At 42.8% G+C, this 10,550-nt stretch overlaps 1 long non-coding RNA gene across 1 annotated transcript; it reads left to right on the top strand.

Annotated features, from left to right (window-relative positions):
- Positions 1–985: 985 nt before the first annotated feature.
- LOC140719099 (uncharacterized) lies at positions 986–9,401 on the top strand. The gene is made up of 3 exons (XR_012096859.1): positions 986–1,096; positions 6,251–6,367; positions 9,297–9,401. It is a non-coding gene; the product is annotated as an uncharacterized lncRNA (long non-coding RNA).
- The last annotated feature ends 1,149 nt before the right edge of the window (positions 9,402–10,550 follow it).

Below are 10,550 nucleotides of genomic sequence, written 5' to 3'. Positions count from 1 at the left end.
TTTGTGGTCTATTCTGCTTTAGGGGCAAAGAAACTGTCTAAATTATAATGGGACATGACAGAGACAGTGTTACAGTTGACTACAGAGGGATGGATATCAGTTCCAATGGCTGTAAAGAACAGTTCCAGCTATTGTAATCTTGATGATGACCAACTTCTGCAGATGCATTGCTAATGAATTTTATAGCCCATGGTCAAATTTCTAATTGATTCCAGGTGAACCTTTCATTGTCCAGAATATCAAAATTGAGGCACCATATAAACAGGGTATTTAGTCCATGAGTTACAATCCACTCTCCAGCTTTCTGACCGGGCTTTTAGCTACCAACTTTGGGTGCACTGACCAGGATCAGGTGCTTGGCAGTCACTTCTAAAGGGGCTGGTGGTGGAAGCAGGAACTCTAAAAACACTTGAACAAGGCATGATCTCTAGGATGCCGAGGGATGGGAATAGGTAGTGGATCACTTTATCCATCGGCAATGACAGCAAAGGGGGGGGTTTCAGTCATGAGAAATTACATGGAGGCCAACAGTGGAATTTTCAGTCACATCGATTAAGATATTAACATTATAACCTTGATTTCTCTTTTCTGGCAACCCCTGCTGTGCTGCCCAAAGCTCTCTATCTACCAGAATCGGGCTGAGAGAGGGTGTAATTCCTTCACAGCCGCGTAGATTTGTTATGGTTCGGTCTCGTTTTCAAATCCCCCCGCAGAAAGGCACACCCTACCCTGCCAAACAGCAACTTCAGCCGAACGAGTTGGGGGTTAGACACCGGCCCAGCGTCGCCCGGCCTCACCACCATCGAGCACGTGGCGCCGCTGACACTTCCCGCCCACGCCCGCGCCTTGGCCTCGAATAGGCCGTCGCACAGCTAGGCAGCTTCTGATAGGCTGCTGGGAATGACAGGCTGCTTCTGATAGGCGGCGCAAGCTGTCGGTCGCGGCTGGTTGCGCGCTTGAGGTCGGCGCGCGTAACGGCGAAGATTCTTGAAGCGGAGTTGGCGACGTGACGGTTGGAGAGACGTTCGCCTCAGCCAGCGGCTCGCTGTGGTCGGCAGGTTATTGCAAGGCTAAGGCCGCCGAACACCGACCTCCTGTGAGTGAAGGTTTGCCGGATGGGTCTTGTGGAGTTGGGGTTGCCGAGGGGGACGAGGTGGATGTCGCGGGGCGTGAAGTCCAGCGGGTTCGGCTCCAAGGGCTCGGAAACAAGACCAAAATACCTGGGGAGGGCTCTTGAATATTTTCAACCTTGAAGGTTTGAACACGCGGCTGGCTGAGCGTGAGTAGGACTGTCGGGAGTTGGATGTTACGGTGACTTCCAGTAGAGCTTGGAGTGGAAGAGATGCATGCCAACAAATGCATGTTTGACAATTGCGGTAGCGGGTAAGGTGAGGCTTAGTCGCAATTTTTAAAGTGGCTTTAGTTGACCTGAGATAAATGATGAACTTGTCTGTGAAGGGAACATATAAACCAGTAAAGGGACAAAGGGAAGTTGGGGATTCATTCAAAGTGAGTACAAGCCTGCTGGATGCTGCAGGAAAAGACTATCTTGAATATTGAAACACATGGATGTGGCCAGGATGTTTCTGTTAGTAGGAGAGTCTGTGATTTGAGGGCAGAGCGTCGAAATAAAGGGATGTCCCTTTAGATTTGAGGTGAGGGATTTCTTCAGCCAGAGAACGGTGAATCTGTGGAGGCCAAGGCAGACTGTCTAGTTGGGTCAAATGACCTACCGCTACCATGTCTGGTCTTATGGAAATGTGTGTGACTTGTGAAATTTCATCCACTTTCCTCTCCCCACTTTCCCCAAATTCTGAGAGACAGAGCATGCTCTCTGGGATTGCATTTGTGTGGTTTAGCTCAAGAAGCACCAGGCACAGTCAATGGGATATTTTTCTCTCCCTGGGTGAGTATGGCCACAATAACACAAATCAGCCTTGCACCATGCAGGGAGATGCAACTTGTTTGCAGCAATTTCAATTTGCATATAGACAGGATAACTTATTATTGAGGTATGCATATACAAGCTGGATTTTTACATTGCTCCAGAGGAGCCAGCTAGTGAAAAGAATATTTTGGATATTGTATTGTTTGCTGATTTATTGCTATTTAATAAAAGACCTTAAGGCAAAATACTTGGATAAGCCCATTGAAGTGAGAAGAACAAATGGCAAGAGGAAGTTTTCAAGAGGGTGATAACAAGGTCTGTTTCCTTAAGATTGTCATAGCTGGGGAAGGAAGTGGGGATAATCTGCTACCTGTGAAATGTTCTCAATGGTATGTATCTCAAAAAACCTCTGACAACCAAGTTCAGCTCCTGGCCTTCAAGTGTGGCTTAAAGCCAGTCACTTTTTTACAGATGGGGCTGGCCAGTAGTGGTTGGCAGCTCATTTAGGAAAAGGAAAATCCTGAACTCAAACCTCTGCTGCCTTGCAGTTATATCCACTCATGGGGAAGGCTTCGGGAGTAAACCCTGAGGACAAATCCGGAGCTGGAGCCCCCAAGGCAGGCCTTTGAGTTCAACACTGACTGGGAATCCCTGTGACACCACCGGTGCCAAACTATATCAGTCTCTGCCATTCCTTTGCCTTCATCAGCTGCGTGGAGAGGGGCAGCTTGCTTTCCATACTGGCTTGCATATCACATAGACAGCTAGGTTGCAATATCCATGGTCTTTCTCCACCCCCTCCCCAATCAATGGAGGGCATCAATAAGCATCTAAGGTCAGCATTTTCCTTTTAGGTGAAGGGTAAACCTGGCAAGTTTAGGAACACTGGCTAGTCAGGATAAAGGAAGCATGCATTAGGTTAGGAGATTAGGGATGAGTGGATCCCTTCCCTATAAAAACATTAAGAATACACTTAAGAGGAAGCTCAAAAAAGCTATGAGATAGGTCTAGCAAGTAAGTTCAAGGAATTCTGTACATATCTTAATAAAAAGCAAAGGTGGTAGTAGGTCCCCTTGGTGGTCAGATAGGTCACCTTTGTATCATGCTGCATTATATGGGTGGGATTTTTTGAGGTGTATTTCTATTTTGTTTACTGAGGAGAAAATCATTGTTGCTCTAAAGATAAGGGAAATAAGTGGAAGTGTTTTGGAGAATGTTCTTATTACCAATGTGTAGGTATTTTCAGTTTTAAGGTGGCTAAGTCCTTAAGTCCTGACTGAGTGCATCCTTGGATTTTGTGGGAGGCTGGAGTAGAAATTGGAGGTGTTTGCAGAGGAATTTGCTTCATTGGAGGCAACTGAGTCATAAACTTACCCACTCCCAGCCCCTTTGTCCGACCTATTACCTGTTTTTTTAAATTCAGCAGCAAGTATCTGCAAACAAAGGAGATACTGTACATGTCTTAAAGGATATGAGAAATTACTTTATTAGTTATGTAACAATTAAAATAAGGAAAGAAAAATATACTACCAGAGGGAACTGCAGGTGTCCAACAGCTTTTCTGGCTCTTGCTCTTACTGTCGCTCTTGCCGTTGTTGTCTCTATCTCCAACTCTTAGCAGTAATCATGACCTAGCCTAAGAGAAGATTCACACTTGCAAAAAAAAATCTTACTTTTTATACCCTTCAGGATCCCTTCTGAATCTGTCATAACATTTACCCCAGTACTGCTGTGGACAAAAACATCTTTTTTATTCCCCCACCATTATCTGCTCTCAAGATTTCACACTGGTACTTGCACTAAGTTCTCAAAACATTGTTGTAGATTGGTTCCTTGTACTTCTTCAAACATTCTCACATCCTAGGCTAACATATTTTGTTTTCAAACTTCCATTTTGTGCTACACATTTTAACATGTACTACGAAGGAATTAAATTTAACAATACCACCAGTGTTCATATCATTTATGAATTTACTAACATCCCCATCCACATTCTCATCTAGGTCATTTTTGTGCATCAAACTGCATAAAACCTAGTATAGATCCCTGCAAAAAGCATCTAGGCATGGACCTCCAGATAGTCAAAGTCCCATTGACCACTACTCCCTGACTATAGGCAGCCAATTGTGAATCCAAAAGGCAAAGACACAGTGGATCCCATATATCTTAATCTTCTGGATGAACCTAGCGTGCAGTACCTTGTCAAGTGCCTTACTAAAATCCATGAAGCTAACATCCCCAGCTTTAATCTCTTTTGTTAATTCCTGAAAAGTCTAGTAAGACGCTTCTCGCCCTGCACAAAGTCATGCTGGCCATCTCTAATTAGGCATGGTTTTCTAATTGTTCAAATCTTACTCTTTAGAATCCTCTCCAATAGCTTCTCAACCTTTGAGACTCACCATCTATAGTTTCCAGGATTATTCCTGTTCTCTTTGACTAATGGAACCTTCTCCAGAGAGAATTCAAAAATCTTGGTTAAGGCCCCCACAATTTCATGTCTTGCCTCTTTCAAAAGCCTGTGATATATTTTATCCACTTTAATGTTAAGATATCAACACAACTTCTCTTTATCTTAAGGTGCCTTAGCATATTAACACACTTCAAATTAATTATGTCGTATCTGAATGTTTAGATAGATAATCTCCAGTACTGGATGGGATGATTTTTTGTCCTTCCTAGCCACAGCTGTAGTACCAGAGGATTGGAGGATGGCAAATGTGTTCTAACTAAATCACTAATCTTTCGTGGAATGTGGACTAAAATACGAACGGAGCATTGTTGTCTCTGTGCTTCAATCAAGACTGAAACAAAAGAGTTAATTACAATTGCAAAGAAAATAGTTGGCTAGAATATGTGCATTCCCACATGTGTGATTGTTTTCTTTCAACCGTCCGCCTGCAAGAGTGCCTAGACTTGGCGGCAGTGTCCACAGTTCTGATAGGAGCCCCCTCCTTAGGTGTAGCTCCTGAGGTAGCAGAGGTCTGTGCCTGCTTGAAGTCCTAGGTGAGAGACTTATCCAGGATGTGTAGAGCTGGAACCCAACAACTTTACACTGGGCCATACCCCTCCCGATTAATGAGGTACTGATCACTACCCCACACCCAGTGAAATGCCAGGATGTGCCGCACAGAATAGACCAGCCATCTATCTACCAAGTTGGGGGGGGGGGGGGCGTGACTGCAGCAACTGGGGAGGAAGTCACTGGCTTGAACTGGGAGACATGAAACACTGGGTGAATCTTCAAGCATGAACGTAGGCACAGCCTACAGAAGGCTCTTTTGAGAGCTATCTCCACTGTGAATATTCCTACAGAGTCTGAGGCCAATTTGTGACTCTAATCTCAATGGAAAATCTCAAGATGCCAGCCAGACTCATCCCCTGGCTTGAGGAGCCTCACCTGTCAGTGGAGTCAAGCAGCCTGCTGGATATATTGCTTCTGCATTTGCAGAAGAGAAGCCCTGGCCTGTCTGTGTTTATAACATTGGATTAATTGTTCAGCAGCAGTGACTCCCACTTCAATCTCTCAGTCAGGGAAAAATGGTGGCTGGAATCTCTTTTGGCATTCAAAGGAAGACCTGTCAGTAGAGGACAACTGGAGATTATCGTGGGCAGTCTCTGTTCTAACCAGTTTGGGACTTTGGTTGTGAGGTTGGAAGAGACAAGCCAGTGCAGGATTGTCTCCAGCTCCTGATTCACTCTCACAGTTTGACAGTTAGATTGAGAGTAGAAACCTGATGAGAGGCTGGCTGAGGCTCCCAAAAGAGGTTAGGAAACGTTCCAAAAATGGGATATTAACTGTGATTCTTTAACAAACATTATGTTCTGAGGAAAGCCCAGCAGCCTGAACACGTGCTGAACCACGAGGTTGCAGTCTCACAAGCTGACAGGAGCTTGGGGAGGGCAATGAAGTGGGCTATTTTAGAGAACCAGTCCACAACTATCTGAATGGTAATGCTCCCATCTGATGGCAGCAGATCAGTGATGAAATTCACCAAGAAGTCGGACCAGGGGCAGTGAGGCACAGGCAGAGCAGACCAGCAGGGTGCTGTCATGATGTCTTGCTCTGGGCACGTGCAACGGCAGAGACAAATGCATGGACATCTTTGGTTCAGTTCAGTTTTTGGTTCAAGTGTCCTTTGACTAATGATTCTTGCCTCGCTCACAGACTGAGTGTAGCCTTTTGCATTCTGATCCTTTACATAGTCTCTCTCTGGTTGATTATCCTGCTGGCTTTCCCACCTGCTAGCTATTACTTGGGCTGTCTGGCCACTCTTGATACAGGATGAAATTAATTTTAAATTAATGTAATAACATTTAAGAAAACTCAAGACTGACAATTTAACCTTTCCATTATATTTTCAGACTTGGAATGTGAGGTTAAAGCAAAGGACTCCATGGAAAATTTGACTGAAATGAGCATCTGCTCAGAGGAGGATGTTCTAAATTGTACATTTAAATCCTGTGATACAGAAGGGAAAGGTAATGTGTTGCTGCCTTGTACTGGTAAATAGGTTGCAAACTGTAATATGTTTAAGTAATGGCAAAACATCAGTATAGTTCCTGCCATTTATACAAGAAACAGTTATGGCCACATAGTGTCACTACGATAATACACAGAATTAAAATAGAATTATAAGCTAAATAAATCGAAAGAACATAGCTAGCAAAAGGGAGGAAGTACTGAAGAGAGAATATGGAGAGTTGGGTAGAAAGCTGAAAAGCAGGAATTCCATGGTAGTACTCTATCTGGTAAAAATAGTATGATATGGCAGATGAATGTGTGGTTGAAGAATTGGTGCAGGGATTAGGGTTTCAGATCTCTGGATCGTTAGGATCCCTTCTGGGGAAAGTGAATATCCTTGTGAACAGGTTTGCTAGAGCTGTTGGGGAGGTTTTAAACAAATATGTCAGGGAGATGGAAACCAGAATTGGGGCAGTTACTATACAATTAGATGCAATGTGTATCGAGATTGTAGAAGGACAGGCAGATGATATAGCAAAATTACAGTCAGTGAGATGAGTTGAAGTGTAACAGGGAGTCAAAACTGAGAGGGTGATGAATACAGGACTGAACATTATACATGAAAGCATGCTGTATCTGGAATAATGTAGGTGGTATCTTGTAGCACTGTTAGAAATTTGCAGGTATGATGTAGCTGAAAAAAGATCGTAGTTGAGAGCTTAACATACAAGGGTACACATTGTATCAAAAGGGCAGACAGGCAGGGCATGGAGTGGCTCTGTTTAGAAAAAATGAAATCAAATCTTTAGAAAGAGGTGATATAGGATAGGGAGATGTAGAATCCTTGTGGGTAGTAGTTGAGAAACAGCAAGGGTAAAAATACTCTGGGAGTTAAAATATAGGCTTCCGAAAAATAGCAAGGATGTCAGGTACAATTTACTATGGGAGATAGAAAAGGCACTTAAAAAAGGCAATATTACAATAGTCACAGGGGATTTCAGTATGTAAATGGATTGGGGAAAATCAGTTTAGTGCTGGATCCTATGAGGGGGAATTTGTAGAATGCCTATGAGATGGCTTTTTAGAGCAGCTTGTGATTGAGTTCATAAAGGAGTAAAGCAATTCTGGATTGGGTGTTGTGTAATGACCTAGATTTGATTAATGTAAAGTAACCCTTAGGAGGCAGTCATCATAATGTGACTCGCCCTCACCATAGAATTCACTCTGCAATTTGAGAGGAAGAAGCTAAAGTCACAAGTATCAGTATTACAGTGGAGGCACGAAAGAGGATCTGGCCAAAGTTGATTGAAAGGGGGCACTAACAGAACAGTAGTGGCTGGAGTTTCTGGGAGAATTTGGAAGGTATAAGAAAGATGGATCCCAAAAACAAAATATTCTAAAGGGAGGTGGCTGACAAGGGAAGTCTAAAAGACAGCATAAAGGAAAAAGAGAGGGCATATAATATAGCAAAAATTAGTGGGAAGGTGAAGGATTGGGGAGCTTCTTTAAAACTTAACAGAAGGCAACTCAAAAAAGTCCTAAAGAGAGAGAAGCTGAAATATGTAATTAAGCTGGCCAAGAATGTAAAAGAGGATGCAACAAATTTTTTCACATATATAAAGAATAAAAGAGAGGTGAGAGTGGAAATCTGACTGCTGAAAAATGATGCTGGAGATGTGTAATGGGGGCAAAGAAATAGCAGATGAATTTAAATATTTTCTATCAGTATTCACTGGAAGACACGAGCAGGCAGAAGTGAGTATCAATGCTATTACTAAGGAGAAAAAACTTTAGAAGCTGAACAGTCTGAAGGTAGTTAAGTTATCAGATAGATTACACCCTAGGGTTCTGAAAGAGGTAACCGAAGAGATTGTGGAGTTATTAGTAAAGATCTTTCTAGAATCACTAGATTCTGGAATGGTTCTGGAGGAGTGGGAAAATTGTAAATGTCACTCCAATCCTCAAGAAAGGAGAGAGGCAGAAGAAGGGAAATCATAGGCCAGATAGCCTGACCTCAGTGGTTGGAAAGAGTTGGAGTCTATTATTAAGGATGAGGTTTCGGAGTACTTGTAAGTGCAGAACAAAATGGGCCGAAGTTGGCATGGTTTCTTTAAGGGGAAATGTTGTTTAACAAATCTGTTGGTATTCTTTGAAGAAATAACAGGCATGATAGACAAAGGAGAATTCATGGATGTTGTTTATTTGGTTTTCAGAAGGCCTTTGACAAGGTGCCACGCATGAGGCTGCTTAGCAAGATAATAGCTGATGGTATTATAGGAAAGATACTAGCATGAATAGAAGATTGGCTGACTGGCAGGAAGCAAAGAGTGGGAATAAAGGGAGCTTTTTCTAGTTGGCTGCCAGTGAATAGTGGTGTTCCTCGGAGTTGCTGTTGGAACCGTTTCTTTTTACGTTATATGTCAATGATTTGGGTAAAGGAATTGATGGCTTTGTGGTTCTGGTCATGCACTTTGGTAGGAGGAATAAAGGCATGGACTATTTTCTAAATGGGGAAAAATTCATAAATCAGAGGGACAGTTGGATTTGGGAGGCCTCATGCAGGATTCTGTAAAAGGTTAACTTGCAGGTTGATTTGGTGGTAAGGAAAGCAAATGTAATATTAGCATTTATTTCGAGAGGGCTATAATAGCAAGAGTGTAATGCTGAGGCTTTATAAGGCATTGGTCAGACCAAACTTGGAGTATTGTAAGCAGTTTTGGGCACCTTATCTAAAAAGAAAAATTGTGCTGGCATTGGAGACAATCCAGAAGAGGTTCACAAGAATGATCCCAGGACATTGGACAATCACCATAGCGTTATCATAGAATGGTTCTGTTGGTAAGCATGACTTAGCATCTGTTGTGCACCTGACACCTGAAAAACCAGGACATTTGTGTCAAAATGCTGTTTCTGGATTTCAATTCATTATTCACTATTATCCCACAGACCTTGGTGAACAAACTGCTACTCCTTGTTCCAACTACACCACTGTGTAACTGGGTATTGGACTTCCTAACGAAGGGACTGTCAATGGTCAACCACTCCTTGTTCCCCATTATCCTCGACAAGAGTGCTTTCCCCCCCCCCCCCCCCCACCCCGGGCTATGTGCTGAGCCCATTGCTGTACTTTCTGCTTACATATGACTACATGGCCAAACCCCCAAGCAATTGTATCACCAAATTTGCTGATGACATGATAGTCATGGGGTTCCTCAACGATGACGTAATGGCTTACAGAGAGAAGATGGAAGAGTTTGAGGCCTGGTGAAAGGCAAATAACTTGTTCCTTAATGTTGACAAGACTAAGGAGGTGGTTATTGACTTCAGGAGAACTCATTCTTTAAATTGGCAGCGTAGCAGTTTCAAATTTCTGGGATGCATATCACACACAGCCTCTCATGGTCCCAAAATGCATTCTACGTAGTCAAGAAAGCTTGTCAATGCCTCTACTTCTTGAGGCTGAAGAAAGTTGGACTTTGCACATCCATTCTCATATTCTACAGTAGAGAGAATCCAGACAAGATGCATATCTGCTTAGTCCAGAAACTTCACTGTGGCAGACAGGAGGGCTGTACAATGGGTAGCACCATCAAGCATATACAGTGCCTATAAAAAGTATTCACCCCCTCCCCTTGGAAGTTTTCATGTTTTATTGTTTTATAACATTGTTTTACAAACAGATCTCTGCAAAGTGATCTAAATTACAAATATAAAACACAAAATAATTGCCCAAGTGTTCATCCCTCCCTTTAAAATGACACACCAAATTATTACTGCTTCAGCCAATTGGTTTTAGAAGTCATAATTAGTTAAATGGAGATCACCTGTGCCCAGTTGGTGTTTCAATTGATTGTAGTTAAAGTACACCAGTATTTGGAAGGTCTAACTACTGGTGAGTTGGTACCCTAGTAAAAACTACACCACAAAGACAAACATAAAGCCAAAGCTACACAAGATTGACTTAAATACAACAAAGTTAATATCTTGGAGTGGCCAAGTCAGAGTCCAGTCCTCAATCCAATCAAGGATTTGTGGCTGGACTTGAAAAGGGTTGTTCATACATGATCACCAGGCAATCTGACTAAGTTTGAGCAGTCTTATAAAGAAGAATGGGGAAAAATTGCAGTGTCCAGATGTGCAAAGCTGATGGAGACCTATCCACAACAGACTCAAGGCTGTAATTAGATGCCCCTTTGGCAG

This window comes from Hemitrygon akajei, chromosome 31 (assembly GCF_048418815.1).
Source record: "Hemitrygon akajei chromosome 31, sHemAka1.3, whole genome shotgun sequence".
NCBI lineage: Eukaryota > Metazoa > Chordata > Chondrichthyes > Myliobatiformes > Dasyatidae > Hemitrygon > Hemitrygon akajei.
This window is presented reverse-complemented; position numbering and strand designations above follow the sequence as displayed.